Genomic DNA, 16,060 nt, shown 5'->3' on the forward strand with positions numbered 1-16,060 from the left:
GGCAACAACTACAAATTTACCATAAATCTTCTCATCTACTCCTGCGAGAAAAGCAGTATGACAGAGTTTATAACACTTGTTTAGATTTTCAAATGGTTTTTATATTCTGTTAGAGAATGAAGTCATTGTACCGGAACTGATGCTTCAATAACTATCAAATGAAAAACCTAAACGTAAAACGTAAATACGGATCGGAGCATGCTGCTTACGCATATGCTTTTTACCTGTGACAGAAGAAGAACGAGGGTTGACGAACGGAGATTTGGGTAGGGGAAGCTTAGGGAAAGCGCACATGGCTAGCAAAATCTACGAGAGAAGCACGTGAAAGTGCAACTATCCCTAGGTGGTTTTGGTAATTCATAACAACATATAGCTCATTGAGCTAATGCTATTCCAAGATGACTATTTCAGGAAAGCTCAATGATTGGCATGGCATGGATGTGAAAGTGGAACCCTCAAAATGCTAAGGACAAAGGATTGGCTCAAGCTCAAAAGCTCAAGACTCTTCATTTTATATTTTAGTGATCCAAGATCACATTGAGTCTTTTGGAAAAGCCAATACTATCAAGGAGGGATGAGGTGTTGCTTAATGAGCCTCTTGCTTCATGTGCTTAGTGATATGCTCCAAAACCCTCAAATACTTTTCCATATCCACATATGACCTAAACCCTAAGCCAAACTCGGTCCTACTGATTCTTTCTATCCGGCGCCACCGAGTTTCACTTGTCATAAGCCACTGCCAAACCCTAGCAATTCGGTTCTACCGATAGGGATCTCGGTCTCACCGAGATGGGATTGCAAACTCTCTGTTTCCCTTTCATAACTTTTCGGTCTCACTGAAAGAGCGAATCGGTCCCACCGAGATTGCAATGTAAACTCTTTGTTTCCCTTTTGTAACTTTTCCGTCTCACCGAAAGAGCAAATCGGTCCCACCGAGTTTGCCTGACCAACTCTCTGGTTAGCTTATTACCAAACTCGGTCTCACCGAGTTTGTGTAAGCGGTCTCATCGAGATTACGTTATGCCCAAACCCTAACCATATCGGTCCTACCGAGTTGCATGTCAGTCCCACCGAAAATCTCTAACGGTCACTAGGTTTACCTTTTCGGTCCGACCGAGTTTGTTGATTCGGTCCCACCGAGATTGGAAAACTGTGTGTAACGGTTGGATTTTGTGTGGAGGCTATATATACCCCTCCACCTCCTCTTCATTCGTGGAGAGAGCCATCATAACACATACACAATTCCAACTCATATGTTCTGAGAGAGAACCACCTACTCATGTGTTGAGACCAAGATATTCCATTCCTACCATATGAATCTTGATCTCTAGCTTTCCCCAAGTTGCTTTCCACTCAAACCTTCTTTCCACCAGATCCAAATCCTATGAGAGAGAGTTGAGTGTTGGGGAGACTATCATTTGAAGCACAAGAGCAAGGAGTTCATTACCTACACACCATTTGTTACTTCTTGGAGAGTGGTGTCTCCTAGATTGGCTAGGTGTCACTTGGGAACCTCCGACAAGATTGTGGAGTTGAACCAAGGAGTTTGTAAGGGCAAGGAGATCGCCTACTTCGTGAAGATCTACCGCTAGTGAGGCAAGTCCTTCGTGGGCGATGGCCATGGTGGGATAGACAAGGTTGCTTCTTCGTGGACCCTTCGTGGGTGGAGCCCTCCGTGGAATCGCGCAACCATTACCCTTCGTGGGTGGAGCCCTCCATGGACTCGCGCAACCGTTACCCTTCGTGGGTTGAAGTCTCCATCAACGTGGATGTAGGATAGCACCACCTATCCGAACCACGGGAAAAACATCCGTGTCTCCAATTGCGTTTGAATTCTCCAAACCCTTCCCTTTACATTCTTGCAAGTTGCATGCTTTACTTTCCTCTGCCAATATACTCTTTGCATGCTTTCTTGAATTGTGTGATGATTGCTTGACTTGTCCTACAATAGCTAAAATCTGCCAAGAACTAAAATTGGGAAAAGGTTAAGTTTTTATTTGGTCAAGTAGTCTAATCACCCCCCCTCTAGACATACTTTCGATCCTACAAGTGGTATCAGAGCTTTGGTCTCCATTTGCTTTGATCTCCATAGCTTTTGGTGGTCATAGCCTTGGTTTCACAACCTAGGAGAGTATGGCGTCTAGCGAGGGAAATTATCACCGTAGAGGTCCTTACTTTGATGGTACTAATTTTGCTAGTTGGAAGCATAAAATGAAAATGCATATTCTTGGACATAACCCCGCCGTTTGGGCTATTGTGTGTGTTGGTTTGCAAGGTGACTTCTTTGATGGGAAAGAACCAAACCGTGAAGCTACCGCGGATGAGTTGAATATGTTGCAATACAATGCTCAAGCTTGTGATATTCTCTTCAACGGATTGTGCCCCGAAGAATTCAACAAAATCAGCCGTCTTGAGAATGCAAAGGAAATTTGGGACACTTTGATTGATATGCACGAAGGTACCGACTCCGTCAAGGAATCCAAGTTGGATGTGCTTCAAAGTCAACTTGACAAGTTCAAAATGAAGGATGGTGAAGGTGTCGCTGAAATGTACTCTAGGCTTGCTCTCATCACAAATGAGATTGCCGGCTTAGGAAGTGAAGAGATGACCGATAGATTCATCATCAAGAAGATTCTAAGAGCCTTGGATGGAAAATATGATACCGTGTGCACATTGATCCAAATGATGCCCAATTACAAAGATCTCAAGCCAACGGAGGTGATTGGAAGAATTGTTGCTCATGAGATGTCACTTAAGGATAAAGAGGAAATTCACAACAAATCAAGTAGTGCCTACAAAGCCTCATGTGAAGCCCCTACATCATCAAGTGAGAAACAAAACTTCAATGAAGAATTGAGCTTAATGGTGAAGAACTTCAACAAGTTCTACAAGAGTAGAAGCAAAGATAGAAGCTTCAAGTCAAGGTCCTACAATGACAAAAGATCTTCTAGTCAAGAGCGAAACTGCTACAGTTGTGGAAGACCCGGACACTATTCCAATGAGTGTACGGCTCCCTACAAGAGAAGAGAAGATTCTCCAAAATGAAGAAGCAAAGAATCACCACCAAGAGAGAGAAGGAGTAAAGATGATCATTATGAACGAAGATACTCACGGAGAAGCAAGGATTCGGAAAGGAAGGAAAAATCATCAAGGAGCTACACAAAACGAAGACATCAAGCTCATGTTGGTGAATGGGTATCCGGTTCCGACTCCGACAGCCACTCCGAGAGAAGTTATCACTCCGACTCCGAAGATACTCAAGATGAAGGTGTTGCCGTCTAGCACTTGTGTCAACCAACTCCTATGACATATTTGACTCACCAAATGAAGGAATTGGAAGATGCTTCATGGCCAAAGGTCCTAAGGTAACACACCCCGAGTATGTTGATTTCAATAGTGATGAAGATGACTTGTTAGGTGATGATTTGCTTGTTGACAACTCTAGTGATGAATACTATGATGAAACGTCAATTAATCATGCTAATCAAGATAAAACGAATGACAATGATAAGGAGAAGATTGAGGCTCTAACTAAAGAACTAAACACTCTTAAGTTAGCTCATGAAACTATCTTCGAAGATCATCGAGAACTTTTAAGAGCTCATGAGAAATTATGCTTTGAAAAGCTCAATCTTGAGCAAGAGCATGAGATCTTAAAAGCAATCAATGATGATCTCCGCAAGAAAAGTTCTTCTTACATTGCCAAGCGTTTACTCTTATCCACTTACATGCCTCAAGTCAAGTCTAGTAACAAGAACAAGAAAGATTCTTCCTCTAGCAGTAACAATGATCATGCTAAATCCAACATTGTTGCTTCTAGTAGTTCTCTTGATTCCACTAATGATTCTCTTAGCCAAGTTACACTTGAGCAAGAAAATAGCTTATTGAAGGGAATTATAGAGAAAGGAGTGTACAAAAGCCTTGTCGGGAGTAAGCAATTCGAGGAAATTGTGCGCAAGCAAGGAATGCACCAGAAGAATCAAAGTGTTGGTTTTGAACGAAAGTTCAATGCCAATGGAGTTGAGTGGGAAGAAGATCAATACCCCAAGACAAAGTTTGTTCCTCAACAAGAGAAGTATGATACTTCTTTCAAGGGGACACAAGCTCAAGATGATCTTCCACCACAAGACTACAATCAAAAAGGCAAGGACAAGCTTCAAGAGGAAATTGATGCATTTGAAGAAGCTCCTAAGACCTTAGTCAAGTGGATTCCCAAGACTACTTCAAGTTCCACTTTATCAAGTACGACTACAACTCCAAGGATTCCCATCAAGATGGTGTGGATCCAAAAGAAGAAGAACTAGAGAGTTCTTGAGGGTGACTCCGCCAACATACTTCACTCTTATCATTTTGGCAAGAACAAGTGCAATAAACTTCCACATCTTGCACTAGTTCAAGGAGTCACAAACCCTCTTGTTGGTAAGACAAGGGACAAGGTAACCTAAAAGTTTTCATGGACATCATCTTGTGTGTGCATCACTCTATGTCTATGGATATCCTTGTTTGTTCCTTGTGGGACTAACCCATGTAGGTATTGAAAGTGCAATTCACTCAAATGGATAGCTCCAAGTGATCTACATAAACATTGAGCATCCACATCTTCAACATCTACATGAAGTCATCATCGACAAAACCCGAGGTTAGTTCATCCCTCTAAGGGGGGATATCACATCTAGGGGGAGCTTTACTCTAAGACTTGAGCTAAAGCAACTCTAAAGATGTGAACACAACAATGCTTTATGTAAAAGTGGTAACCCCACTTGAGCTTAAACGATGAGTATGACCTATGATCAAGTGTTCTCACTTGACTCCTAAGTCAATATACTCATATATAGATGACCTTGTCATCGCAAATTGCTTGATAGATGCTAGAATTGGTTGTGCATGCCTTGTCACATATTTCATTTGCCATCTTATTGTGTGAGCATGCTGGTTGCATATTTTACTCATTCGAGGACATCCACTTGTTGTTTTGATTGTTTGGTTTTATTTCCTTTTGCCAAGTGGATGGACAAGAATGCCTAAGAACCTCCTCTAGCTATCTATGCTTTTCTCGTCTCAAACTCTATTCATGCTACATCACAAAATTGATCAAGTCAGATTCGAACCACTCTGTGTGAGGAGCGCTCGGAGTCCCCGATTCGTCATAGACTTAAACTTCCAAAACCTCTTTATGATTCTCAGTCTGACCGATACCCTACTTTCGGTCCTACCGAGATCATTAAGTTGATCTAGGTTTTTGATTTCGGTGCAACCGATTTGAACCATTCGGTCACACCGAGTTGCAACAACTATATACAGTTTTGCATCTCGGTGCCACCGAGTTGTTCCACTCGGTCACACCGACAGGGTCGGGCTATATATAGTCACGGGCAAAAATTTGGAAATTTCGCCGAACCCCTTCGCCCGCGCAATAGCCTGCTCTGCCAACTTGGTCTCGGGATCGTCTCCTCGCCGCCAGCCGCCTCCAGTCGCTGGTCTCCGTCGCCGTCAATGGAAATTCAACCCCGTCGTTGCCGCCGTAGCGAGTCTCCGCCGAACTAGGGTATGGACTCGATCTTTGTGCTATTCCCCAATCCGATTCTTAGCACATTGTGATCATCATGATTCTTGCCACATTTGTTAAACTTCTATCCAGTCAATGAACTCATAGATTAGGTTTAATTCGAAAATTTTAGGGTTAGGGTTCCGCCGAAACCATCTCGGACCCACCGAGTTGAAAAACTCGGTCCCACTGATTTGGCTTATGCCATTGCACAAGCGAGACTCGGTCTGACCGAGAATTACTTATCGGTGTGACCGATTTTGGAACTTTGTGAAACCCTAGCAGTCTCGGTGCCACCGAACTGTGACTCGGTCTGACCGAGTTCACTAGTTTAGGTGCCAAAACTGCTTCGGTATCACCGAGTTTAGAAATCGGTAGATCCGAGATGCTTTCAGTGGGAAACTAAAACTAAGTTTTTGAATTATTCTTTTGCAAAAATCTCTGCATTTTGTGATGCTCATCCACTCTACCTCATCTATAAACTATTCACAGGGTCAGCAGTCAGCTTGTTCATCATGTCAGATCAGAGTGACAGCCAGAATGTGTCAGAACAGCCAGTGTAGATGAGTGAGGGCACTAGTCCCTCAAGTTCTTCAGATGAAGGCAGCAGGAGCACCCCTAGCAATCTGCCAAAAGCTGCCACAAGACAAAGGAAGAAGAGAACCTCAGAATCAGAGGATGAGGACTATGTGGCAGAAGAGGAAGCAACTTCAAAGAGAGTAGTGCTCACGAAGGAACATGGCTCAGCTCAAGGCATAAAGCCAGGATTGAAAATCAAAAGGCCAGCAGGTAGGCAGCCTATGGCAAAGGCCAGAGCCTCAACTCAGATTCCTGAAAAGCCTGCAACCATAGAGCCAGTTGCTGCTGAAGGAAAGAAAAGGAAGGAAAGGGTCAAGAAGACCGTAGCCAGAGTGCTTGGAAAGGCTTCCATCATGGAAGAAGAGGAAGAAGAAGAGGTTGCTGCACCAGCACGTAAGGCACCTAAGCTTATGGGTGATGCTATAAGATCAGGGGCTGCTGCATCCAAGCCCAAAGAAGCACCCAAAGCTGCCTCCAAGCCCAAGATAGCACCAAAGAGAAATACGAGGAGCATACCTGCAACTGAGAAGAACAAGACCCCAGTGCCTGAAGCTGCAGAAGAAGAAGAAGAGAATGTTCTTAGAAAGCTCAAGCCCAAGATCCCAGACCACAACGATGCTCATCCTGTGGCTGAGGATATGAAACTCAGGAGAGATTCAGGGCTCCGGAAGTGGAGAGAAGCAGACCCGTATGCTTCAAGGAGAAGGACTTCAATTGACTACAGGTTTCACACCAAGGAGCAGCAGGACTTCTATGAGACAGTTTTGTTGGACAAGAAGCCCATAGTTTGTGACATGAGATGGGTTGATTGGGAGTACATCAAGGACAATGAAGAGCACTATCCTGGAGTGCAAGACAGCTTCAATGCTTGTGGAGTAGCAGACTTTGTTGGGAAGAAGCTCACAAAGTGGAACGAGGAACTTATTATGCAATTCTACTCCACGGCACACTTCTATCCAGATGGTAGGATAACTTGGATGTCTGAAGGTACGAGGTACCAATCTACAGTTGCTGAATGGGCTCAGCTGATCAATGCCCCAGAAGAGCAGGAAGATGACTTGGATGTATATGCCAAGAAGAAGATGGACCACAACTCTATGTCCAACATGTACAAGGAGATTCCAAATGAAGCACTTGATATGTTCAAGTTTGGCTCAGTACACTATCTTCTGTCAGGGCTGCCAACCATCAACTGGATTCTTAGGCACACCCTATTGCCCAAGTCTGGAGATCACAAGATGATCAGGGGCCACGCGATCAACTTGCTTCATATCTTTGACGTGCCACAGAAATTCAAAGTCATGAGCCTTATGATTGAAACAATCAAGAGGACAGCAGCAGACCAGAAGAGGAGCTGTGGATATGCCCCACAGATTCAGGAGCTCATCAACTCTAAGATGGGCACGGGCATATACTTATTGGACAAGGAACACCTGCCCATCCGTCCAGATTTTGAAGATAATCAAGTTGTCATGAATGAGAATGAACCATCATCTGCACAAGCACAAGCAAAGAAGGAGAAGGCAAGGAAGGAGAAAGCTGCCAAGATGCCAACTCAAGAGGAGGCATCTGAGTATTTCTTGAAAACCAAACAAGAGCAGCTTGGTTACTTGATTGCATCCACCCTGCGGATTGAGCAAGGACTAGCCACCCTAACTCAGAACCAGGCAAGCTTAGAGAGGATCATGGAACAAAAGTTCTATGACTTGGATGTCAAAGTGACAGAGATTCAGACTGCAGTGGAGCAGCTCCAGGATGACATGCAGGAGAGGAGAGGCAAGACTACAACTGATGCCTTTGCCAGAGTGCCACGAGGTCCGAGGTCGTCTGCAGTGCCAGTTGCTGACCCCAGAGCCACCACGTCTGCACCAGCTACAGCCTCAGTTCCACCAGCTCCAGTGTCCACTTCAGCCTCGACTCCGACCACGTCTACAGAAGGCTTCGTCCTTGGAGTGCTCCGGACTCCACCACCACCTGAAGATCAAGCCTGAGTGTCGACTTAGCACTATGCATTTTCTAGGAACTTTTTGGTAACTTGTTGCCAAAGGGGGAGAAAATGTATAGATCATAGGCTTCGAGAGAGAGTGTTGCTTTTAGTGTTGCTTTTATTCTCTCTTGTTTTATTTGGTGTTTTTTCGAACTTTGTTTGCTTTTGTGTGAGATACTATGTCATTCTCGTGAGACATTGATGATCATGTGTTTGATCATAAGCTACACTTAATGTTTGCTTAATATTATCATCTTATCTATCTTATGTGATCATTCACTATTCTTGGCGATGAGTGCATGTATTTCATTCTTATCATTTTAAGCGCTCCACCAGGATATATGTGACATGGAAGAGTAACCCATGACTCTAACTCTTTGTGCATTTGCAGTCCAAAGCAAATTTTTAAATATGCACAAATTTAGGGGGAGCTCTTACTTGTCACATACTTCTCAAAGCGACGATATATTTCATGCTTATTATCATTTGTCGAAGCTTTGATCTATATGTTGTCATCAATTACCAAAAAGGGGGAGATTGAAAGTGCAACTATCCCTAGGTAGTTTTGGTAATTCATAACAACATATAGCTCATTGAGCTAATGCTATTCCAAGATGACTATTTCAGGAAAGCTCAATGATTGGCATGGCATGGATGTGAAAGTGGAACCCTCAAAATGCTAAGGACAAAGGATTGGCTCAAGCTCAAAAGCTCAAGACTCTTCATTTTATATTTTAGTGATCCAAGATCACATTGAGTCTTTAGGAAAAGCCAATACTATCAAGGAGGGATGAGGTGTTGCTTAATGAGCCTCTTGCTTCATGTGCTTAGTGATATGCCCAAAACCCTCAACTACTTTCCCATATCCACATATGACCTAAACCCTAAGCCAAACTCGGTCCTACCAATTCTTTCTATCCGGCGCCATCGAGTTTCACTTGTCATAAGCCACTGCCAAACCCTAGCAATTCGGTTCTACCGATAGGGATCTCGGTCTCACCGAGATGGGATTGCAAACTCTCTGTTTCCCTTTCATAACTTGTCGGTCTCACCGAAAGAGCGAATCGGTCCCACCGAGATTGCAATGTAAACTCTTTGTTTCCCTTTTGTAACTTTTTGGTCTCACCGAAAGAGCAAATCGGTCCCACCGAGTTTGCTTGACCAACTCTCTAGTTAGCTTATGACCAAACTTGGTCTCACCGAGTTTGTGTAATCGGTATCACCGAGATTATGTTATGCCCAAACCCTAACCATATCGGTCCTACCGAGTTGCATGTCAGTCCCACCGAAAATCTCTAACGGTCACTAGGTTTACCTTTTTGGTCCGACCGAGTTTGTTGATTCGGTCCCACCGAGATTGGAAAACTGTGTGTAACGGTTGGATTTTGTGTGGAGGCTATATATACCCCTCCACCTCCTCTTCATTCATGGAGAGAGCCATCAAAACACATACACAATTCCAACTCATATGTTCTGAGAGAGAACCACCTACTCATGTGTTGAGACCAAGATATTCCATTCCTACCATATGAATCTTGATCTCTAGCTTTCCCCAAGTTGCTTTCCACTCAAACCTTCTTTCCACCTGTCAGTGTACTAGAGTAGGGGTACCCTATTACCCCGAACTCGTGCACGGGCAGTTGCAGCGCCCCGCGGCAAGGCTTGCCGGGTGACCGCCAGGACCCTCCGTGGTTCCCTTGAAGACCATTCAAGAACAAAGTATTCAAGTCGAGGCTCCGTCAAGAGGAGCTTGCCGGGAAGGACAACCGAGGCCCCGGCAAGAGGAGCTTGCCGGGAAGGCCAACCAAGGCCCTGGCAAGAGGAGCTTGCCGGGAAGAGACAAGACCCCGGCAAGAGGAGCTTGCCGGGAAGGCCACTCAAGACATACCAAGAAAGCTTGCTGCGACGCGCCCTCCGTCCCGGCAAGATCCGGCGAGCGACAAGCTTCCGGACGCGACAAGACGACGGCCGCGGCAAGGAGCTTGCCGCGGGAAACCCCCACTGCATGCCCGCGCTCCAGCTCACCTGCTAACGTGTCGCTCTGGGACTCTCCCAGAGCGCACGTGGCGGGAGGCCGTGCAGCTAGGGGTACGTGGTGGCAAGCAGAGATGAAGAGAAGCCCATCGTGGCAAACGGTGGCACTCCTAACGGTCGCCTTTTGCACTGTTTAGGAGACTCAGACAGGCATTTAATGCCCTTGTCCCCTACCGTCAGAGTTAGGTAGGGTGCACTGTATCCACAGTAGCGGTAGCTATACCTACCACATCCTTTTCCATTTTTACCCTTCTTGTCTACGTTGCCCCCTGTCGGTGACCCCTTGAGTATAAAAGGAGGCCCAAGCGCAACGTATAAGGGGTTCCGAAGGCCGTAGGTCGGGGAGTTCAGAGACTCGGCTAGCTCAGCTCGTTCAACCCCAGAGACACTCTTATGCTCAGTCTGGCAGCATCCATCGCTCCTGAGCAAGAATCCAATATACACAAACAAGCAGCAGTAGGGTTTTACGCATCCGTGCGGCCCGAAGCTGGGTAAAAATCCCCCCCCCCACGTGCACTGCCTCGATCCGCTCTTTGTGCGCTCTCCGCCCCCCACCGAACCGAGAAAGGGGCCCTGTCCCCATAGGTGTTGGCGGGAATCAGCATCGCCCCCGGCATCTCTTGCGCGCCAGGTAGGGGGCGTCGAGATTGTGCGAACCCGATCCGGCGTGCACGCAAGCTAAATCTTCATCGTCATGGCTCCTAAGGAGCGGGCGAGCAAAAGAACGACGCCAGTGCGGCGACGGGAAAAGCTAAGTCGTGCGAAACTTTAGATATTTCCTTTCTATATAAGGTTATCCGCCTCGGAGATCTTGTTCTTTGTACGAAAAACCTGTGTGCGGAGGAATCAACTCGTAGCTAGTCGCGCCCTTACTTTGTTTCGAGTCCGCTCAACAACTTAAGTGAGCTGCTAGCGGCCTTACTTTGCTTCGAGTCCGCTCAGCAACTTAAGAGAGCTGCTAGCGCCCTTACTTTGTTTCGAGTCCGCTCAACAACTTAAGCAAGCTGCAACTAGTTGCGACAAGATTACTTGTCGGTAGCGACCCCGCCAGCAGGCTGCTGAAGTTCCGCACTCGGCGCTCGCGGCAAGGGTGCCTGCACCAGCAAGTTTCCCTAGAAAGCGTAGGGTGGACGTACAAAGAGGGGTCGAACAGGAAGATAGCATGTGCTATTTATTTGAGATTTCTGCATAGACCTGTATGCCGAGGAGCCTTCTCGGGGCTAGTTGCGCTCCATGTTGCCTCGAGTCCGCTCGGCAACTTGTGCGGTTGCGCTAGAACCAAGAAGGTAAACCTTTCCGGGAGGCGATGTTCCCGAATAGCCGCTAAGGGCCCGTTCCCTCAAGCGCTGCTGGCTGGATCACACGCACCGGGAAGCATTCCAGCAGGCATAGGGAATATGTAGCAGAAGTCAAAATTCGCAAACGAGTTAAGTGCACTTCGGATGCTAATCACTTGCTATGTTTGAACGCAGTTGTGGCCCGGGGGCTGGCAACGCCTTTAGGGCCAATCTTTTTGGCGTCAAGAACGACGAAGTTCTTCGCCATAAGCCTTTCCGGCAACGATCTTGCCGGGAGCCGGCGTTAAGAACGACGAAGTTCTTCGCCATAAGCCTTTCCGGCAACGATCTTGCCGGGAGCCGGTGTCAAGAACAACGAAGTTCTTCGCCATGAGCCTTCCTGGCAACTAGCTTGCCGGAAGCCAGCATCGAGAATGTCAAGGTTCTCTACTGAAGATAAAAGCCTTCCTGGCAACCAGCTTGCCGGAAGCCAGCATCGAGAACGTCAAGGTTCTCTGCTGAAGGTAAAAGCCTTCCTGGCAACCAGCTTGCCGGAAGCCAGCATCGAGAACGTCAAGGTTCTCTGCGGAAGATAAAAGCCTTCCTGGCAACCAGCTTGCCGGAAGCCAGCATCGAGAACGTCAAGGTTCTCTGCTGAAGATTAAAGCCTTCCTGGCAACCAGCTTGCCGGAAGCCAGCATCGAGAACGTCAAGGTTCTCTGCTGAAGATAAAAGCCTTCCTGGCAACCAGCTTGCCGGAAGCCAGCATCGAGAACGTCAAGGTTCTCTGCTGAAGATTAAAGCCTTCCTGGCAACCAGCTTGCCGGAAGCCAGCATCGAGAACGTCAAGGTTCTCTGCTGAAGATAAAAGCCTTCCTGGCAACCAGCTTGCCGGAAGCCAGCATCGAGAACGTCAAGGTTCTCTGCTGAAGATAAAAGCCTTCCTGGCAACCAGCTTGCCGGAAGCCAGCATCGAGAACGTCAAGGTTCTCTGCTGAAGATAAAAGCCTTCCTGGCAACCAGCTTGCCGGAAGCCAGCATCGAGAACGTCAAGGTTCTCTGCTGAAGATTAAAGCCTTCCTGGCAATCAGCTTGCCGGAAGCCGGCATCGAGAGCGACAAAGTTCTCTGCTGAAGATAAGAGCCTTCCCGACAAGCCAGTATCACTGGGGGCTGTGAGTGCCAAGAATCGTCCACGGCAAACCAGAGTTGCCGAGGGCTGCGCTATCAGATAAGTCTTTCATCCCTCATCATGCGTCCTCTTATGGACTGGGGAATGCGAAACCACGTTTCTTCCCAGAAGCTGTCGTGCTCCCTCGACTCTAGGCCCTGGGGATCGTTCTCGGGGCCAAGTTCGGTCGTAGTCGCGGCAACAAAGGGATGAAACGAGGAGACCGCACCCACCTCGTTCCTGCCTCCGTTAAAAGCATGAGAAAGGTTGAGCGACGTGGGAAGGTGGCAGGGCCTGTTGCCGAGAGATGAAATGTCTGTCCGAGGGATACCAAGGATTTGTTCCTTGGCGTGGGTTTAACTCGCGAGACAAATAACCCGGCAAGCATTCCCCTTTTTCATTAAAAAACATCCCGTTCAGGTACAGTCCATAGAGGATGAAAAACATGAAAGAGAGGATTACAGATTTTAGATACAGCTAAGGCCCGAAGGCTTACAAATAAAAAAGATAAGATGCCCGTAATCCCTTTCCTGTCCCCCTTTTCAGGAGGCAGGTCAAGGAGGCGAAAAGGGCAAAAGGGGTGCCTAGGCGAGCTATGGGTGTCAGAAGACACCAAGGGAACACCCCGGGGTCGTCCGAAGGCTGGACGGCGACGGTGGCGCTGGAAGCGGGGCTCGAAGACGGGGCGACAGGACGTCAGCACGCTGTCGAGGGCACCACGCCCTCGTACTCCGGCTTGACGGCCTTGTCGCCTGCCCCCTTCCCCTTCTGCAGCCTCCCTACGCCAGCCGCCCAAGGAGACGACCCTGGGGAGTTCAAGAAGCCGGCGACGCGGATGATGGGGTCGCCGGTGCCGCGCAAGGCGGCGCTCGACGCCTAGTCGGACCCGCTACTCCACCGCCCGCTACCCTCGTCGTCGCTGTCGCTCCCCTCCTTGTCGCTCTCGCTCGAGGAGGAGCCTTCGCTGTCGGAGGAGCTATCCACGCAGCACTTCGCCCGAGTGCCGAAGCACCCGAAGGCCTTGACGGAGAGGAGATCGCCCTCCATCAACTTAAAATGGAGGGTAAACCCCTCCGTCAAGCTGTGGATGTGGGCGAACGTCTTCCACCCTCGATCAAGATACATCACATTAGGGGCTGGGAATGCAACGCGGACTCGCGTGCCGCTGATCCCACAGCCCCTCATGTGCAGTCTCAGCGTCTCGGGCGGCTCCACTTCCATCACGCGCGCAAACGGAGTTGGAAGCCGGAGGCGACGACGAGGCGCCCGGCGCAGCCTGACGAAGAACTCGCAAGGGTCGTCCCCTATGTGGACCGCCGTGGGAGGAAGAGCCGTTGGCGGAGGTGAAGCTGACGCTCCATCCCGTCCGCCTCTTCCCCGAGCGCCTCGACCTCGTCCTCGACCTCGTCCGTGACCTCGTCCCCTTCCTCTTCCCCTCAAGACTGGCTCTGCCACCGCGGGCGCAGAAGAGGAAGAGAGGTGCTGTCTGGCGGCGACCCTCGCCGCCACCGAGGAAAGGCCTGGGTTCTTTTTCTCCATGGCAGATGAGAGAAAGGAGAGCAGGAGCTGAAGAAAGGAGAAGATGAGAGAGTGCGGGTTTTCCATGCTCCCATACCACTCTTTATAAAGGAGCGAGGTGGGGGCTCGGCCGCCCCGCTCAGTGAATCAAGGCACAGGAAGGGCAGGGAGTCGGAGCCAACCCGCTCGCGATGTCCCAATTTCCCAATCCACCGTCCGTGACCTCAAGCGCATGGGAGCCGCGTGGCGGGGATGCAGAACTGAGGCGACAGATGAGGCAGCATCGTTCCGCCCCGTGAACACGGGGAGTGGACGTCCCGAAAACCACGCACCAGCCCCGTCCAGTAAATGCGCCACGCCCTCACACCTACCTCCGTTTAAAGAGGAGGGCGTGAATCGTCCCCATCATCGTGGCATGACGCATGCTCGGGGGGCTTAGCCCCACGCACGCCATCCACGATCTCCCCCAAGACGCCGCATTTGACGCGTGCCGTTCTGGGCATGCGCGGTGGGAGCAGAGTTAGATTCGGCGTGACCTAGGCCCCGCGTGCCCGTGCACTGTTTTGGGCCTGGCCCAACAGCGCTCGGCACCGTGTATGGCCCAGGCCCGGGGGCTCCTGTCGGTGTACTAGAGTAGGGGTACCCTATTACCCCGAACTCGTGCACGGGTAGTTGCAGCGCCCCGCGGCAAGGCTTGCCGGGTGACCGCCAGGACCCTCCGTGGTTCCCTTGAAGACCATTCAAGAACAAATTATTCAAGTCGAGGCCCCGGCAAGAGGAGCTTGCCGGGAAGGACAACCGAGGCCCCGGCAAGAGGAGCTTGCCGGGAAGGCCAACCAAGGCCCCGGCAAGAGGAGCTTGCCGGGAAGAGACAAGACCCCGGCAAGAGGAGCTTGCCGGGAAGGCCACTCAAGACATACCAAGAAAGCTTGCTGCGACGCACCCTGCGTCCCGGCAAGATCCAGCGAGCAACAAGCTTCCGGACGCGACAAGACGACGGCCGCGGCAAGGAGCTTGCCGCGGGAAACCCCCACTGCGTGCCCGCGCTCCAGCTCACCTGCTAACGTGTCGCTCTGGGACTCTCCCAGAGCGCACATGGCGGGAGGCCGTGCAGCTAGGGGTACGTGGTGGCAAGCGGAGATGAAGAGAAGCCCATCGTGGCAAACGGTGGCACTCCTAACGGTCGCCTTTTGCACTGTTTAGGAGACTCAGACACGCATTTAATGCCCGTGTCCCCTACCGTCAGAGTTAGGTAGGGTGCACTGTATCCACAGTAGCGGTAGCTATACCTACCACATCCTTTTCCATTTTTACCCTTCTTGTCTACGTTGCCCCCTGTCGGTGACCCCTTGAGTATAAAAGGAGGCCCAAGCGCAACGTAGAAGGGGTTCCGAAGGCCGCAGGTCGGGGAGTTCAGAGACTCGGCTAGCTCGGCTCGTTCAACCCCGGAGACACTCTTACGCTCAGTCTGGCAGCGTCCATCGCTCCTGAGCAAGAATTCAATATACACAAACAAGCAGCAGTAGGGTTTTATGCATCCGTGCGGCCCGAAGCTGGGTAAAAATCCCCCCGCGTGCACTGCCTCGATCCGCTCTTTGTGCGCTCTCCGCCCCCCACCGAACTGAGAAAGGGGTCCTGTCCCCATAGGTGTTGGCGGGAATCAGCATCGCCCCCGGCACACCAGATCCAAATCCTATGAGAGAGAGTTGAGTGTTGGGGAGACTATCATTTGAAGCACAAGAGCAAGGAGTTCATTACCTACACACCATTTGTTACTTCTTGGAGAGTGGTGTCTCCTAGATTGGCTAGGTGTCACTTGGGAGCCTCCGACAAGATTGTGGAGTTGAAGCAAGGAGTTTGTAAGGGCAAGGAGATCACCTACTTCGTGAAGATCTACCGCTAGTGAGGCAAGTCCTTCGTGGGCGATGGCCATGGTGGGATAGACAAGGT

This window comes from Triticum aestivum, chromosome 3A, assembly GCF_018294505.1.
Source record: "Triticum aestivum cultivar Chinese Spring chromosome 3A, IWGSC CS RefSeq v2.1, whole genome shotgun sequence".
In the NCBI taxonomy this organism is placed as follows: domain Eukaryota; kingdom Viridiplantae; phylum Streptophyta; class Magnoliopsida; order Poales; family Poaceae; genus Triticum; species Triticum aestivum.